The sequence below is a fragment of the Gorilla gorilla genome, chromosome 19 (genome assembly GCF_029281585.2).
Source record: "Gorilla gorilla gorilla isolate KB3781 chromosome 19, NHGRI_mGorGor1-v2.1_pri, whole genome shotgun sequence".
In the NCBI taxonomy this organism is placed as follows: domain Eukaryota; kingdom Metazoa; phylum Chordata; class Mammalia; order Primates; family Hominidae; genus Gorilla; species Gorilla gorilla.
Genome location: NC_073243.2, coordinates 16,001,800 through 16,019,989, shown reverse-complemented (window position 1 = coordinate 16,019,989; position 18,190 = coordinate 16,001,800). Strand labels below are relative to the sequence as shown.

The 18,190-nt window shown below is 49.9% G+C and overlaps 1 protein-coding gene across 4 annotated transcripts in view; it reads left to right on the top strand.

Annotated features, from left to right (window-relative positions):
* The window catches only part of NXN (nucleoredoxin), a 179,623-nt gene that overhangs the window by 95,085 nt on the left and 66,348 nt on the right, over positions 1–18,190 (top strand). The window lies entirely within an intron of this gene.

The following is an 18,190-nucleotide window of genomic DNA, read 5'->3' as shown; positions in this document are numbered from 1 at the left end:
TGTATTTGTTTACCCTATGGCTGGTTCTGACAAATAAAATGGATTCTTTTCTTGGCCTCTTCACTTGGGAGGAGTAAGCTGTGGGGTTTTAGTGGAGGGAGTGAAGGCCTGAAAATGCCCGGGATTTGGAAAATCTCTGAGAATGTGGTGCAGAAGAAGGTATTCTTGACTGTGGTGTTGAGCATATGAACGGCAGCTTCCCCAGTTGGTGACAAGAGCTCATGAACGGCAGCTTCCCCAGTCATGCTCACTGAATCGGACGCTGCCTTGTGACTGTACGTTGTCCACACCTCCTCCCCCTGCACCTCCGCCAAACCTTCGTCGCTGTGGCCACTTGCCTGGGAGAGGACTGGCCGGTCAGCTAGCATGGATTTATGGAGCTCCCACCAGATAAAAGACTGAGGCCAGGCGCGGTGGCTCACGCCTGTAATCCCAGCACTTTGGAAGGTTGAGGCGGGTGGATTGCTTGAGGCCAGGAGTTTGAGACCAGCCTGGGCAACATGGTGAGACCCCCATCTCTACAGAAAAAAAAATACAAAAATTAGGCAAGTGTGGTGGTTCACGCCTTGTAGTCCCAGCTACTTGGGAGGCAGAGGTGGGAGGATTGCTTGAGCCCAGGAGGTTAAGGCCGCAGCCATGATCACTCCATTGCACTCCAGCCTGGATCTGAAAAAAAATAAATAAAAAACAAAATAAAAGTCTGTTTTATCCAGATTGTCAGGCAAAAATGTTAGGATAAACAATAGAATGAGATCAAAGCCTTCCTCTTTTTGCTTTAGGTTGGAATTCAAACCATCCAGTGTAGTGAGAGGTATTATTTCTTTTTTTTTTTTTGAGATAGAGCCTCACTCTGTTGCCCAGGTTGGAGTACAATGGCGCGATCTCAGCTCTCTGCAAGCTCCGCCTCCCGAGTTGAAGTGATTCTCCTGCCTCAGTCTCCTGAGTAGCTGGGACTACAGCTGTGTGCCAGCACGCCCGGCTAATTTTTTGTATTTTTAGTAGAGATGGGGTTTTACCATGTTGGCCAGGCTGGCCTTGAACTCCTGAGCTCAGGTAATCCGCCCGCCTCGGCCTCCCAAAGTGCTGGGATTACTGTCGTGTGCCACCGCGCCTGGCCGACAAATATTATTTCTATGCGTTCTCTATGTCATATCATTTCAGGATTATTGGAAAGACTTTGGATCCACCTTTTAGAATGAAACATTCAGCCCAGCAGCTTCCCTCCAGGGCCCTCGAAGGCATTGTTCACTTGGAGCTTTATGTCCAGCCCCTCTGTCCTTTCTCCTGACAAGTTTTGTTGTTGTTATTGTTGTTTTCCTCTGGTCCCCAGCTGTTCCTTTGTCCCTGTGACTTCTGGTAGCAACATTGGCTTTTTTTTTTTTTTTTCTTTTGAAATGGAGTTTTCCTCTTGTTGCCCAGGCTGGAGTGTAGTGGCGTCATCTCAGCTCACTACAGCCTCCGACTCCTGGGTTCCAGCAATTCTCCCGCCTCAGCCACCCAAGTAGCTGGGATTACAGGTGTTTGCCACCATGCCCAGCTAATTTTTTGTGTTTTTAGTAGAGACGGGGTTTCACCACATTGGCCAGGCTGGTCTCGAACTCCTGACCGCAGGTGATCCACCCACATCGGCCTTCCAAAGTGCTGGGATTCCTGGCGTGAGCCACCGCGCTGGCCGACGGTGTTGGTTCTGTTGGAGCGAAGCCTCTCTGTGCGCTGCGGGCGGACAGTGTTGGTTCCAGTGGAGCGAAGCCTCTCCTTGTGCTCCTGGCCTCCCAGGGAAGAATCATGAGCAAATGTCAGGTGTCCAGCAGAATCTATCTTACGTCTCTTGGAATAAATATTCCCTCTGGCTCGGTAAGAGCAAAACCCTTTAGTCCAGCTTGGATGTTAAGAGAACCTTCTGCTTGCTTAATTTATTGATTTTTTAAAGCCAAAGCAATGTCAGCAGAGCCAAGAATAATGTTGGAGAGATTCTAAGAACATGCCCTTGCGTAGTTTTCTTGACTGAAATCCGCTCTGCCTAACACTGGGGACCTGGGAGTTGCTTCGGTGGAGAAACCCAGACCCGTGGTCAGAATGGGGTGGATCCTGACACAGAGCCCTCAATGTCTGATGGGCTCCACCTGGCCCCAGCCTCTTTGTGCCTTTTGTGTGGTTCCATGCCAGGGTTTTGAGCTGCGTTTGGAGCCTTTGGTTAGAATTTTCTAGGGAGCATTAAAAGCGAGTACCACAGCCGGGCGCGGTGGCTCACACCTATAATCCCAGCACTTTGGGAGGCCGAGGCGGGCGGATCACGAGGTCAGGAGATCGAGACCATCCTGGCTGACATGGTGAAACCCCGTTTCTACTAAAAAAATACAAAAAAAAAAAAAATTAGCCGGGTGTGGTGGCGGGTGCCTGTAGTCCCAGCTACTCGGGAGGCTGAGGCAGGAGAATGGCGTGAACCCAGGAGGTGGAGCTTGCAGTGAGCTGAGATTGCGCCACTGCACTCCAGCCTGGGGAACAGAGTGACTCTGTCTCAAAAAAAAAAAAAAAAAACCGAGTACCGCAGCCCCCAGGTGGGCACGGAGCCTCTCTTCAGAGGGGGGCATGTGCGCAAAGAAAAGGAAGCAGCCATTTACTTCCAGAGATGATTCCTGGCTAAGAAACGATTATGAGAAATGAAAGACTAGACATAGGAGACGGACTATGAAATCCTGAACTCTTTTTTTTTTCTTTTCTTTTTTTTTTTTTGAGATTGAGTCTTGCTTTTGTCGCCCAGGCTGGAGTGTAGTGGTGCGATCTCGGCTCACTGCAACCTCCACCTCCCGGGTTCAAGTGATTCTCCTGCCTCAGCCTCCCAAGTAGCTGGGATGACGGGCGCCTGCACCACGCCCAGCTAATTTTTGTATTTTTAGTAGAGACGAGGTGTCACCATGTTGGCCAGACTGGTCTCTTGGCCAGGCTGGTCTCAACTTCTGACCTCGTGATCCGCCCATCTCGGCCTCCCAAAGTGCTGGGATTACAGGCTTGAGCCACCGCGACCGGCCGCATATGTTGAGTCTTATTAGTCTCCATCCTAAACTTGACTGATCATGATGGGGCATGTCAGCCTGAATGAGACCCTTTCCTGGGCCTCTCTTTCATACTGTATCATCCCACCCAGGAGGCCTGACTCAGCTCTGCTTGGTCTTAGATGTCCCTCTTACCCCTAAAGGGGATGGCGCTCGCCACAGGATGCCCCAGGCCAGATTCTTCTTTCATTTACACCTTGGTCATTCTCCTGTGTCCTCAGCTGAGTGTTTGTTTTGGGGGAAAACCCACACTTTCTTTAGCTCCCAAGATTCTGGATTGGTGATTGGAATACAGATGTTTCAAAACTGTTCACATTCTAGAAACATGTTTTATCGGGACTTCCAGAGCTGTTGAGACACTTGCGATCCGTCTTCAGCTCTGGTTAGCTTATTAATTCCCGAGGGACCGTCCATCATGTTTTATTGGGACATCCAGAGCTGTTGAGACACTTGGGATCCGTCTTCAGCTCCGGTTAGCTTATTAATTCCCGAGGGACCGTCCATACCTCTTCTAGTATCTGAACGTTTGGATTCAAGACCCCACTTCCCTGCTAGGTGGCTGCAGAAGCAAACCAGGGCCCAGAAGGTGTTCTAGAAAGTCGGGTGGATGGGGAGAGAATGGAGGAGGAGCCATCCCAGCCTGTCCCCAGCCCAACGGCCCTTTTCCTGTGGCCATCAAATCTTTGTGTCCAGAGTGTCGTCCTTCCCCTGGACAGTGCCGGACACACTTCCCTGACTCACTTTGGCGAGCCCTGGTTTTCTCTGCTTCTTTTTGACCATGCCCTGCAGTCATCATCCACAGTTCCCGGAATCTCTCTGTTTTTTTTTCCTGATTATTATTTTTTAGAGACAGGGTCTCACCCTGTCACCCAGGCTGGAGTGCAGTGGTGCAGGCATAGCTCACTGTCACCTCAAACTTCTGGGTTCAAGGGATCCTCCCACCTCAGCACCCCAAGTAGCTAGGACTCTAGGTGCATGCCACTACACACAGCTTCGTTTTATTATTTATTTATTTATGTATTTTTTGAGTCGGAGTCTTGCTCAGTCCCCCAGGCTGGAGTGCAGTGGGGTGATCTCAGCTCACTGCAAGCTCTGCCTCCCAGGTTCATGCCATTCTCCTGCCTCAGCCTCTCAAGCAGCTGGGACCACAGGCGCCCGCCACCACGCCCGGCTAACTTTTTGTATTTTTTTTTTTAGTAGAGACAGGGTTTCACCATGTTAGCCAGGATGGTCTCGATCTCCTGACCTCGTGATCCGCCCGTCTCGGCCTCCCAAAGTGCTGGGATGACAGGCGTGAGCCACCGCGCCCGGCCCAGCAATGTTTTATTTTTATCTTTTAGTAGAGACAGGGGCTGCATATGTTGCTCAGGCTGGCCTTAAACTCCTGACCTCAGGTCATCTGCCTGCCTGGGCCTGCCACGCTGATTGGGATTACATGCGTGAGCACCGCACCTGGGCCTGCAACTCTGTCTTTAGATCTTGCGGCTTTGCTGCCTCCCACTTCTGTACAAAATGTGGGACCATGACCCCTGAAGTCCTGCCCCGTGGCTTCTGTATATGATGGGACCGTGACCACTGAAGTCCTTGCCCTGTGAGCCTTCCTCGGTGCTTTTCTTTCTGGGCATTTCTGCCCTCCCAGCATCGACCTGGCTTCATGGAGAGGAGACCAGAGGGTCCCCTCCAGAGTCATCTCTCTTGGGAGGAGCTTTGGCTTCTTAGCCTGGCATGTTTTTGGCCAGCTTCTTTCTTTCCTTAGCCTGAGGTCATGGAGGTGATGTAGGCGGGGTTTGGAGCTGTGGATGGAAATTTGAGGCCTGTGCTAGTTCAACTCCAAGAACAAAGACTACTTTGACAACAGCCAGTGAGCAGCTTCTGCTGGGAATTCTGGGTGGGGGGCAGGGGTGGGAGGAAGAGAGGCCTCTGTGAACAGGGTGTTTCCATGTCTCAGAAACAGATTCAGTAAGAGAGAGTCAGCATCGTCTTCCCCCAGCCTTTCCCTTACTGGCCTGATTGACACCGTTGCTGTCTGAGTTGTGGAGAGAGAAGGAATGGGCAGGAGAGACAGGAAACAAGGCCCTGGTGTGTGTTTTTTTCTTTCCATTTAAAAATAGGAAGTTGGCCAGGTGTAGCCTTCCCCAAGTAGCTAGGACTCGAGGTGCACGCCACTACACACAGCCAAGTTTTATTTTTATCTTTTAGTAGAGACGGGGGCTCACGCCTGTAATCCCAGTGCTTTAGGAGGCCAAGATGAACAGATCACCTGAGGTCAGGAGTTCCAGACCAGCCTGGCCAACATGGTGAAACCCTGTGTCTACTAAAATTAGCTGGGCGTGGTGGCGGGTGCCTGTAATTCCAGCTACTAGGGCAGCTGAGGCAAGAGAATCGCTTGAACCCGGGAGACAGAGGTTGCAGCAAGCCAAGATCGCGCCACTGCACTCCAGCCTGGGCGACAGAGCGAGACTACATCTCAAAACAAAACAAAACAAAACAAACAAATCCCTGCAATTGAGGCAGTTGGGGCGGAGATGGGGGAGGGCTCCGCCTCATTCAGGAGCTGTCTAGGAAGTGACTGAGCAGAAATGCGGAAGAGAGAAGCATGGGGAAGGACTGCCAGGTTTCTGGTTTGGGGACACTGGGTGGAGGGTAGTTGGCTCCATTCACGGAGACAGGGAACCATGGCGGGGAAAGGCAGGGAGGGAGGGAGGGGAGGTGGTCACTTGTGGGAAGGTGGCCGTGCTCAGGAGGCAGCACCCTGTGCCCACGCTGGAATTCTCAGTTACCTGGCTCTAGATGAGATGAAGACAAATTATTTTTTTTCTCCTCCTTTTTGCTATGAGTTCTTTTTTTAGGTTTAATTTAACACAATAAAATTCACGGTTCTTAAGGACCCAGCTCAGTGTGTTTGAACAGCTGTTATACCGATATGAACAATTATCCAAACAAGACCAAGAACATTTCCATCTCCCTGCAGAGTCCCCTGCTGAGCCTCTCTGGTGACTCCCCCTCCCATCCGTTGCTTTGGTTTTCTGTCACTGTAATTTAGTTTTGCCTGTAGACCGTCATGGAAATGGAATCATACAGTCAGTGTTATTTTGTGTCGGGCTTCATTTGCTCAGCATGATTGTGAGGTTTATCCTTGTTTTTGTATACATCAGTTTGTTCCTTCTTATTGCTGAGAAGTGTCCCATTGGACGAGCATCTTGTCACGGTGTATCCATTCTTCCAATGATGGATGTATGTGAGTTGTTGTCAGTTTGGGGTGGGGGAAGGCTGTCATAAACATTTTTATGGACTTAAAAAAACTATCTTGGGTAAATACTGATGAGTATGATTACTGAGCGGTAGAATACTGAGTCGATTATCGGGTAAACGAACATTTACCTCATAAGATGGACCAAACGGTTCTTCAAAGTGGTTGTACTGACCAGGCATGGTGGCTCACGCCTGTAATCCCAGCACTTTGGGAGGCCAAGGCAGGCAGATTTCTTGAGCCCGGGAGTTTGAGACTAGCCTGAGCAACATGGCGAAACCCCGTCTCAATGGAAAATTTTCGAGTGTGGTGGTACGCGTTTGTAATCCCAGCTACCCGGGAAGCTGGAGGATCACTTGAGCCTGGGGTGCTGCGGCAAGCTGAGATCGCACCACTGCACTCCAGCCTGGGTAACAGTGAGATCCTGTCTCAAACAACAACAAAGTGTTTGCACCATTTACGTCCCCGGCAGCGGAGTGTGAGACTCGCACTTGCTCCACGTCCTCGCCCGGGTTTGATACTGTGGATCTGTTTTACTTTTGCTATTCTAGTCAGTGTGAAATCATTTTAATTTGCATTTCCTTGATGACACCTTTGCATATTCTTACTGGCTGTCCACCTATCTACTTTCTGGACGTGTCTGTGCATATCTGCTTGTTGAGAGTGTGCACTCCCGGAGCCCGGGCCGTAGATGGGGCAGGAGGGAAGGAGACGTTTGCAGAGATTCGAACCGCAGGAACCAGTCAGCGCCTTGGAGCCCTGGCCCAGGCTGTGGGATTTTCGGAGGAGGCCTTCCATTTTCATCTGTCCTGTTATCAAACCAACTGCACTACTTAGTGTCTGCTTGGAAGTATCTGTCCTTCGCAGTCAGCTTACTCTTTTGGCCAAAAGGAAGCTCTGCTCCTAGATATGGATAAGGAATTTGACAGATCTCCAGCCCTGCCCCCTTAGGAGAAGGCCAGCCCCTCTGCTTCTTCCCCTGTGAGTGGACGTCCTTGGATGCATCAGCTCAGGCGAACTTGGAAGATTCTGTGGGTTTTGTGTGGCCTATTTTGAGTCTCATTGTTTGGCTTTAATCAGAAAAATAAACACTTATTTTTAATTCTCTCCCTGGCCTGGCTGAGCTAGGTTCAAACGATCTTTTTTAACTTGACCACATGTGAATGACCGGAAATGATGTCCTGTTGGGGAAATAGGTCATTTCCAAGATTTTCTCTCCAGGAAAAGTGTAACTTATTAGTTTCCTAAGAAAGGCTCTAACAGGCCACAAAGAAGTTCTTATTAAGACGTTTTCTCCTTTTATGTGGTCCTAATCACAGCCTTATCACAAACCCCAGCCCTGGTTGTTAATCCAAGGTATTTAGTTCTTGTATTTTATATACAAGGAAATAAAGAGACACCTCCCTCACTCCTCCGCCCCCGGAAATAAAGAGACGCCTCCCTCATTCCTCCGTCCTCAGGAATGATTCGCCCAAGGGTGGGTGTTGTCTCCGGGGACCAGGATCAGGAATTGTGCCCTGAATAAGGATAAAGACCTTTTTTCCCTTCACTGAAACAATCATTTAAAAAAATTTGCTGTGATCTCACTTTTTTATTTTAAATTCCTTTAATGAAACCTCACCCTCAAACTTGATACATGAGAAGATTTGCTTGGACTAAAAGTGGAATTTCCATCTTAACCACATGGCTCCGAGGTTCTGCTCTCAGGATGAATTGGGCTCCATGTCATTTTGTTTGTCACTTTCTTCTTGGACCAGCGCAGTGGCTTCACCACAGTGGGCACTGTGGTTGGATTCCGTACCTGTGGGCACTGTGGTTGGATTCCGTACCTGTGAGAGAAGTTTCTAGAATCCTTTGGCTTGAAATGCACATACTTGGCCACGTTCTTTCTTCTGAACCGTCTTCTGTTGCCGTCCCCTGCTGGAGGCTAGAAAGAGACACCTGCAGAAAAGCTCCTCCCACCAGCTCTCCTCCCAAGATGCAGAAAGGTGACGCATGCCAAACCCCAGCGGGTTCCCAAGAGGCCTTCGTGTTGGACGCCTCCTGCTCATCAGTCAATGAGTCGTGTCCTTTCCCTGCTTGCCAGAGACCTTTAGCTCCATGGGTTTAAAACCAGACTCGTGGCCGGGCGCGGTGGCTCACGCCTGTAATCCCAGCACTTTGGGAGGCCGAGGCGGGTGGATCATTTGAGGACAGGAGTTCAAGACCAGCCTGGCCAACATGGTGAGACCCCGTCTCTACTAAAAATTCAAAAATTAGCCTGGCTTGGTGGGCACCTGTAATCTGAGCTACTTGGGAGGCTGAGACAGGAGAATCACTTGAACCTGGAAGGCAGAGGCTGCAGTGAGCTGAGATCGTGCCACTGCACTCCAGACTGGGTGACAGAGTGAGACACTGTCTCAAAAAAAAAAAACAAAAAACAAAAAACCAAACCAAAACAAAAAAAACCCAGATTCCTTTCCCTACTCTTCACTAGTTTTTCTTCCGCTTTGTTCTCTCCTTCTCGTTCCCTCTCTGTCTACTTATTGTTTTTTTTTGAGACAGAGTTTCTCTCTTGTCGCCCAGGCTGGAGTGCAATGGCGCGATCTTGGCTCACTAAAACCTCTGCGTCCCGGGTTCAAGTGATTCTCCTGCCTCAGCCTCCCGAGTAGCTGGGGTTAGAGGCGCCCGCCACTACACCTGGCTAGTTTTTGTATTTTTAGTAGAGAGAGGGTTTCGCCATGTTGGCCAGGCTGGTCTTGAACTCCTGACCTCAGGTGATCCACCCACCTCAGCCTCCCAAAGTACTGGGATTACAGGCGTGAGCCACCGCGCCCAGCCTGTCTACCCATTCTTTCATTAATTTGTTCTTTAAACACATATTAGAGCTTTTAACTGGCTCTACGTGTTTTTTTAGGCTCTGGTTATGAACAGGGTCTCACTGACGCATCTACCCAAGCTACAGGCCTTGACATTCTCATTTCCCCCCATTCACTGGGTTCAGTCAGGTTGGGGCACTATTGTTTCACTAGTCCCTTAATGAGGCCCCAACTTCCAGCCTCACCCTGTCTACACAGCTCCCAGAACAACCTGGCTATAGTACCAGTTGTTCACGTCACTGCCCTATGGGCCAGCCCTCATTACGGGTGGATCCAACTCAAACTCCCTGGCGTGGACTTCAAGGGCACCCCCTCCCCCGCCCCCAAACCCCACCTTCAAGGGCACCCCTCCCCCACCCCCAAACCCCACCTTCAAGGGCACCCCCCACCCCCACCCCCAAACTCCACCTTCAAGGGCACCCCCTGCCCCACCCCCAAACCCCACCTTCTAGGGCACCCGTCCCCCACCCCCAAACCCCACCTTCAAGGGCACCGCCTCCCCCACCCCCAAACCCCACCTTCAAGGGCAACCCCTGCCCCACCCCAAACCCCACCTGGCCTTCTAGCATCCTCACCTTTGCACACTCTGCTCAGCCACACTGGTCAACCCCCAGGGTCCCCAGACACATCGCCCATTGCCGTAACTTGGAACCTTTGAGCACGATGGCCCCTGCTCCTGGGATTCCCTCTGCTGCTTCTCTCTCCGATGAGGTTGTGTACTAATGTCAGCTGTACACGTTGTCTTTTCAACATGTTACCTCCTCTCAGAAGCCTGCCCCCGCGCTGTGCAATGGTCACTGTGCAGATCTCTGTTACAGCGTCATTGCCTGCATTCTACTTAGCTCTTGTCTGTCTCCCCTCCAGACTGTGCTCCCAGGGCTTCCAGGTCTAGCCTCATTTCCAATAGTTTGTTGCCACGATGTCACGAATTAGAGCCCTGTTTGTTAGCCTCACCCTCTCCCACAGCTCCCGTGCCCTCCTAGCAGCCTTCAGAGCTTCATGGTTCACAGTCTGGAAAAACGTGTGCTGAGCTCTGCCTGCCTCTTGCTGTTTCTTGGATGCCTCGCCCTTTCCCACTCCTGGCCTGCCTGGTGAAATCCGGTTCATTCTTCACAGAGCAGCTCAGACGCTGCGGCCTTTCCTCTTCAGTCGCTCTAACTCACAAGGTTAGATGGTAAAAACAGCGAGTATTTTATAAAGCACTGAGCGTGTGCCCCAGACATTGTTCTAAGCATCTTCCCCGATTTCCTCTATGTGCCAGTAGTATCGCGCTTTTCCTGTATCCTTATAGTGTATGTACGCGTCCGTCTTCCGTATGGGGCTGGGCCTTCCATAAAGGAAAGAAAGGCTCATGTATCAATTATCTTTCTGTTCCCAGCCTTTAGCACAGGGCTTCACACGTAGAAGGAATCCAGTAGTGGCTGGTAAATGCAGCTGTTTGAAAAACACAGTCGTGGCCGGGCGTGGTGGCTCACGCCTGTAATTCCAGCACTTTGGGAGGCTGAGGCGGGTGGATCACGAGGTCAGGAGATCAAGACCATCCTGGCCAACATGGTGAAACCCCGCCTGTACTAAAAATACAAAAAATTAGCCGGGCTTGGTGGCGGGCACCAGTAGTCTCAGCTACCAGGAGGCTGAGGCAGGAGAATGGCATCAACCTGGGAGGCGGAGCTTGCAGTGAGCCGAGATCATGCCACTGCCCTCCAGCCTGGGCGACAGAGTGAGACTCCGTCTCCAAAATAAAAACAACACAGTCGCTGTTCCCATAGTTGTTTAGTACGTTTGTTTAATATATTAAGAATTAGTTTTTTTGTTTGTTTTCGAGATGGAGTTTCACTCTGTCACCGAGGCTGGAGTGCAGTGGTGCAATCTCAGCTCACTGCAACCTCTGCCTACTGGGTTTAAGTGATTCTTCTGCCTCGGCCTCCTGAGTACACACCATTCTCCTGCCTCAGCCTCCCGAGTAGCTCGGATTACAGGCGACCGCCACCATACCCGGCTAATTTTTTGTGTTTTTAGTAGAGACGGGGTTTCACCGTGTTGGCGAGGCTGGTCTCGAACTCCCGACCTCAGGTGATCCACCCCCCCCCGCCTCAGCCTCCCAAAGTGCTGGGATTCCAGGCGTGAGCCCCCGCGCCCAGCCAAGAATTAATTTTGATGACATAGAATGTGCTGGGAGCTGGTGCCCCAAAGGGAACCACAAGGAGTTTCCCGTATAAATGAGGAATGAAGACGGTATTGTAGTGTGAAAGTAATTATCAGCGAACGACACTAACAGTCAGCGCTGTTGAGCTCCCCGCCCAGTGAGACTGATTCCTGGGCTTAAGAGAGAATCTCAGAGTACATAACTCTTACTTCCTACTCTCCAGGTGCTTTCTTCATTGATGGGGAGACGTACGTGAAACACGCTTAGAGCAAAGGATACCTAGCGTGTTCTAAATGACCACAATAGGGGATGTGGTCATGAGCCGGATTGGGAGTCCTGTACGTCATAGCCTGTGTTGACTTCCTTGAGCACCGTTGTTCTTAAGTCCCTCTGTCACCTGAAATTTCAATAGCTTTTTTGACAACATGTGATATTGAGTGTCTTAGTATCCACTTTGGGAGCCTGCCTTTTTTTCTGGGCACCTGCATTTCCTTTCTTTTCTTTTCTTTTCTTCTCCTTTCTTTCTTTCTCTTTCTTTCTTTCTCTTTTCTTTTCTTTCTTTTCTTTTTTTTCTTTCTTTTCTGATGGATTCTTACTGTGTCGCCCAGGCTGGAGTGCAGTGGCATGGTCTTGGCACACTGCAACCTCCACCCCTCCGGGTTCAAGCGATTCTCCAGCCTCAGCCTCCCAGGTACCTGGGATTACAGATGCACGCCACCACGCCCGGCTAATTTTATATTTTTAGTGGAGACGGGGTTTCACCCTGATAGCCAGGATGGTCTCGATCTCCTGACCTCATGACCCGCCCACCTTGGCTTCCCAAAGTGCTGGGATCACAGGCGTGAGCCACTGCGCCCGGCCTAAAAAGCTTTTGAAAGTAGCCAACACCTGTACTCCCAGTACTTTGGGAGGCCGGGGCAGGAGGATAGCTTGAAGCCAGGAGTTTGAGACCCCCTGAGCAACAAAATGAGACCGGGTTCTACAATTTTTTTTTTTAAAATTCACCAGGCATGGTCACATGTGCCTGTAATCCCAGCTACTTGGGAGGCTGAGGTGGTAGGATCACTTGAGCCCAGGGAGTTGGAGGCTGCAGTGAGCTATGATTGCACCACCGTACTCCAGCCTGGGCAACAGAGCAGAATCTTAAAACAAAAACAAAAACACCACAACCAAAACAACAAAAAAACTCTATTTCATTTCACACTAGTCTGATTAGATCTTCGGCTCTGAAGTGTGTAGTGAGGCAAATTAAGACTTTTGAGATAAGAGACCCAGGTTTGAATTCTCACTCTGCCATTTATGATTCAGTGATTTAACCAGGCAGCCTTCAGTGAGTGGCTTATCTCTATGAGTCTGTTTGCTGATCTGCTCAATGGGGTTGATGATAATAGTATAGAAGATTCTGTTGTGAGGATTAGAAGAGGTAGTATAGCGCCCGGCATGGTGGCTGACGTCTGTAATCCCAGTAGGTTGGGAGCCTGAGGTGGGAGGATCACCTGAGGTCAGGAGTTCAAGACCAGCCTGTCCAACATGGTGAAACCCTGTCTCTATTAAACACACAAAAGTTAGCCAGGTGTGGTGGCGTGCGCCTGTAATCCCAGCTACCCCAGAGGCACAAGAATCACTTGAACCCGGGAGGCGGAGGTTGCAGTGAGCTGAGATTGTGCCACTGCACTCCAGCCTGGGTGACAGAGTGAGACTCTGTCTCAGAAAAAAAAAAAAAAGGTAGTATATATAAAGCAGTGTTTTATGGTGCTTGACACAAAGTGCTTCACCAATGGTAAATGGCGTTCTATAATTGCACTGTTGATATGTTTCTTTGAAATTGTTCTTTTCTGTAGTCATTTTTGTCTTTTGTGCCAGTAATTAATTTATTCACCTGTAACAGATTCTGGTTTTCTCATGGAGGAGTGTGCAGTAGTGACTGGCTGCCTTTGTGATCCAGGCTTGTGCCTGGGAGCTGCATTAGTCTGTTCTCCCATTGCTGTAAGGACATAACAAGACTGGGTAATTGTTTATTTATTATTTGAGACAGAGTCTCGCTCTGTCACCCAGGCTACAGTGCAGTGGCATGATCTCGGCTCAATGCAGCCTCTGCCTCTCGGGTTCAAGTGATTCTCCTGCGTCAGCCTCCTGAGTAGCTGGGATGACAGGTGCCTGCCACCACACCCAGCTGATTTTTTTATTTTTAGCAGAGGTGGGGTTTCACCATTTTGGCCAGGCTGGTCTCGAACTCCTGACCTCATGATCCACCTCGGCCTCCCAAAGTGCTGGGATTACAGGCGTGAGCCACCGTGCCCGGCCGAGACTGGGTAATTTATAAAGGAAAGAGGTTTAACTGACTCACAGTTCCACAGGGCTGGGGAGGCCTCGGGAAACTTACAATCATGGGGGAAAGGGAAGCAAACACATCCTTCTTCACATGGTGGCAGGAAGGAGAAGGATGAGCAGAAGGGGGACGGGTCCCTTATAAAACCGTCAGGCCTTGTGAGAACTCACTCACTATCATGAGAACAGCAGGAGGGTTACCGCTCCCATGATTCAATGACCATCCACCAGGTCCCTCCCACTACAGGTGGGATTATGGGGACTAGAATTCAAGATGAGATTTGGGTGGGTACACAGCCAAACCATGTCAGGAGTGGGCGGCTCAGATGCTGGAAAAAGAACATGATTCTGTCTCGAGCAGCCGATGTTGGAGAAATGGAGGAAGCTGAGACATGTTCATCCTCACCAGAACCCGTGTGTTTCCCCCACTCCCTCACTCACTGTCCTATGTAATTAATGAACTGCTCCTCTTTCCCCCCAGGGAAATGGTTTAAATTAAGGCATAAACATTTTTCCTTAATAAACTGTAGGAGGATATATTTTTTTCATGGGTCTGAGAAGGCCGTTTCCTACCAACCCATTGGTATTATCATTATTTATATGCACAAAGCTTCCAGAACTTCACTTCGCCAGACTTTCTAGCTAAGGAGGTCTCAAGAAGATGCTAAAAGAAGCTTCCAGTAAGAGGTTGATATTCACGTTGTATATTCTCAAAGGTCTCTCTGTGACTAGCAAAATATAAGTACAGAAGGAGACGGAGACTCCTTTTTTTTTTGAGACAGTGTCTCTGTCTCCCAGGTTGGAGTGCAGTGGTGCAATCTCAGCTCACTGCAACCTCCGTCTCCTGGGTTCAAGCAATTCTCCTGTCTCAGCCTCCCAGGTAGCTGGGATTACAGGCACCCCCCACCACACCTGGCTAATTTTTGTATTTTTGGTAGAGATGGGGTTTCATCATGTTGGCCAGGCTGGTCTCGAACTCCTGATCTCAAGTGATCCACCCTCCTCGGCCTCCCAGAGTGCTGGGATTACAGGCGTGAGCCACCCACCTGGCTGAAAGAGATTTCTTATAAAGGATTGGCACACATGGTTATAGAAGCTAAGAAGCCCCAAGAGCTGCAGTTGGCAAGCTGGAGACCCAGGAGAACTGATGGTGTAAGTTCCCGCCAAGTCTGAAGGCAGAGGAAGACGGGTGTCCCAGCTGGAAGACAGTCAGAGAGAATTCTCCCTGTCAGCAGTTTTTTCTATTTAGTTTTTTCTCTTTAGACTTCAGTGGGTTGGATGAGGCCCACCCACACTGGGGAGAGCAGTCTGCTTTATATTCCAAGTCTGCTGATTCAAATGTTGATCTCAGCTGGGTGTGGTGGCTCACACCTGTCATCCCAACACTGGGAGGCCAAGGCGGGTGGATCACCTGAGGTCAGGAGTTCAAGACCAGCCTGGCCAACATGGCAAAAACCCGTCTCTACTAAAAATACAAAAATTAGCTGGACGCGGTGGCAGGTGCCTATAATCCCAGCTACTTGGGAGGCTGAGTCAGGAGACTCGCTTGAGGCCAGGAGGCAGAGGTTGCAGTGAGCTGAGATTGCACCATCACACTCCAGTCTGGGCAACAAGAGGGAAACTCCGTCTCAAAAAAAAAAAAAAAAAAAAAAAGATCTCACCCAGAAACATAGTCACAGACACACTCAGGATCATGTTTAATCAAATATCAGGGTACCCTCTAGCTCACTCATGTTGGCACTGAAGATTAAACACCATAGGCTGGTGTTTCCTCAAACACACTCTCTCTCCTTGCCTTTGATTGATGTGTTTCTCTCTTTCTCTCCTTGTCTTTGACGTGTTCCTCTGTCTCCTTGTCTTTGATGTTTCTCTCTCTCTCTCTCCCTCCTTGTCTTTGATTGACGTGTTCCTCTGTCTCTCTCCTTGTCTTTGATGTGTTCCTCCCTCCCTCCCTCCGTCTCTCTCTCTCTGCCTCTCTCCCCCTCTCTCCCTCCCTCCCTCTCCCCTTGTCTTTGATTCACGGGTTCAGCATCCTGGCCTCTGAGCATTTGGCAGCTTGGCAGAAAGGCCAGGACTCAGTGCAGGAACTCTCCATCATCCCTGGTTCTTCCATTTATGGCTTCAGGCCCTTCTTCCTCATCCTGTTTTAGAACCACAGTCCTCAAACTTTTTCATTTTTTTATTTTTATTTTTGCCACAGCACACATGGTGTCCGAAATTCCACACATAACATACTTCTCTGGGTTTGTCCAAATTTTGATAATTCCTCCCCCAATCCCTCACCCCCGAGTTTCCCAGGAAATAAAGCAAATAGCACTGCAGATACTTGGTTATATGTGGTTCATAAAAGCATTTTGTAAGCTTGGGAGTAACTGTTAGGTGTTCATCAGTAACATAGCAGAGCTGGATCAGGGCTGGATAACACACGTCATTCCCAATTAGCTAGTGTAACATCAACATTTTCCATTCAGGGAAACTTATCAAAAGCAAATGCAGCTGGGCGTGGTGGCTCATGCCTATACCCAGCACTTTGGGAGGCTGAGGCAGGTGGATCACCTGAGGTCAGGAGTTCGAGACCAGCCTGGCCAACATGGTGAAACCCCGTCTCTACTAAAAATACAAAAATTAGCTGGGCATGGTGGCACATACCTGTAATCCCAGCTACTCGGGAGGCTGAGGCAGGAGAATCATTTGAACCCGGGAGGTGGAGGTTGCTGTGAGCTGAGATCGTGCCACTGCACTCCAGCCTGGGGGACACGATGAGAATCCATCTCAAAAAAAAAAAAAAAAAAAGTGAATGCATATGCTGCAATTTATCACTGGAAAACAGACCATTTACTAACTTCACTAAGTGATATTAGGAATCGATTACTTGTTGGCCTCATCATTGAGGTCACCATGGTGACCAGGTTCTAACCCTGGAGCTTCAGGGTGCCTGGGAGGTTGTATGTACGCTCCTTTAGTTCATGGTGGCTGCCAATATGGCTCCAGAATGAGAGCTGCGAAGATCACCGTGCTTAAAATAAAAGCATAGCCGGGCGCGGTGGCTCACGCCTGTAATCCCAGCACTTTGGGAGGCCGAGGTGGGTGGATCACGAGGTCAGGAGATCGAGACCATCCTGGCTAACACGGTGAAACCCCGTCGCTACTAAAAATACAAAAAAAAATTAGCTGGGCGTGGTGATGGGCGCCTGTAGTCCGAGCTACTCGGGAGGCTGAGGCAGGAGAATGGTGTGAACCCGGGAGGTGGAGCTTGCAGTGAACTGAGATCACGCCACTGCACTCCAGCCTGGGCGACAGAGTGAGACTCTGTCTCAAAAATAAATAAATAAATAAATAAATAAATAAATAAATAAATAAAAGCATATAGCACCAGAAGTGTGAGAGATTCCAAACCATTTGCTCAGAAAGAAAGACTGGGTGGGGTGGATAAGATTCTTTTTTTTTTTTTTTTTCCCAGGCAGAGTCTCACTCTGTTGCCCAGGCTTGAATACAGTAGCACAGTCGGGGCTCACTGGCACCTCCGCCTTCCAGGCTTAAGCAATCCTCCCACCTCAGCCTCTCAAGTAGCTGGGACTACAGGCACGTGACACCTGGCTAATTATTTGTATTATTACTTTTTTTTTTTGTAGAGCCAGGGTGTCAGTATATTGTCCAGGCTGGTCTCGAACTCCTGGACTCAAACAATCCTCCCTCCTTGGCCTCCCAAAGTGCTAGGATTACAGGCCTGAGCCACTGAACTCAGCCAGGATTTTTCATTCAACCTGGCCCTTCCCATCCCGTGATGCTCCCTTAGGCCTCCTCACTCTGATCACGTGAAAACAGCGAGACAATTCAGGCTCATGAATCACCCACGTCCCACGGTACCTTCAAGGTGCTCTCCCCGTTAGTAACACTCACAGAACCGGAATCTTTCTGGATGAACTTTCCCTTTGCTTCTCTAATCCACGTCCTGCGTTCCTGGGCTGGAGAACTGGAATCAGAAAGTGACTGGGGGCCAAATGGAGACTGGGATAATCCCAGGAGAGGCTTGGTGTGGGGTTTCTTGGCCCTGTTGACGTTCTGAGCCAGGTACTTCTTTGCTGTGGGAGGAGCTGTCCTGCGCATGGTAGAACGTGGACAGCATCCTGGCTTCTACCTACTGTGTCAGTAACACTCCACCCCGCAATGTGACAGCCAGGAACGTTCCCAGGCGTTGCTAAATGGCCCGTGGGAAGCACAACCACCCCCCGGTTGAAAACTACTGGCTTAAGGCAAGCACCAAGCGCCTGGCACCATCCTTTCCTTCCTAAGTACGAGAGCTCTCGCACGCCACCTTTCACTCTGGGCAGCAGGTCAGCGGTTCTTAACCGAGATCAGAGGCAAAGAACTGGTTCCCAGAGAGGCTTGGAGGTGAATTGGCAGGACGTAGCTGTTAACTGTCCGTGGAACACGAACGAGCAGAGGAAGTGAAAAAGAGCGTCAAGATTTTGTGACTGACCACGTCCCCCTTCCCTCCTCACTCATTTCTCCGGGGAACTTACAGAACTGGGCTCTGTAATAAGGAGTCTTTCCC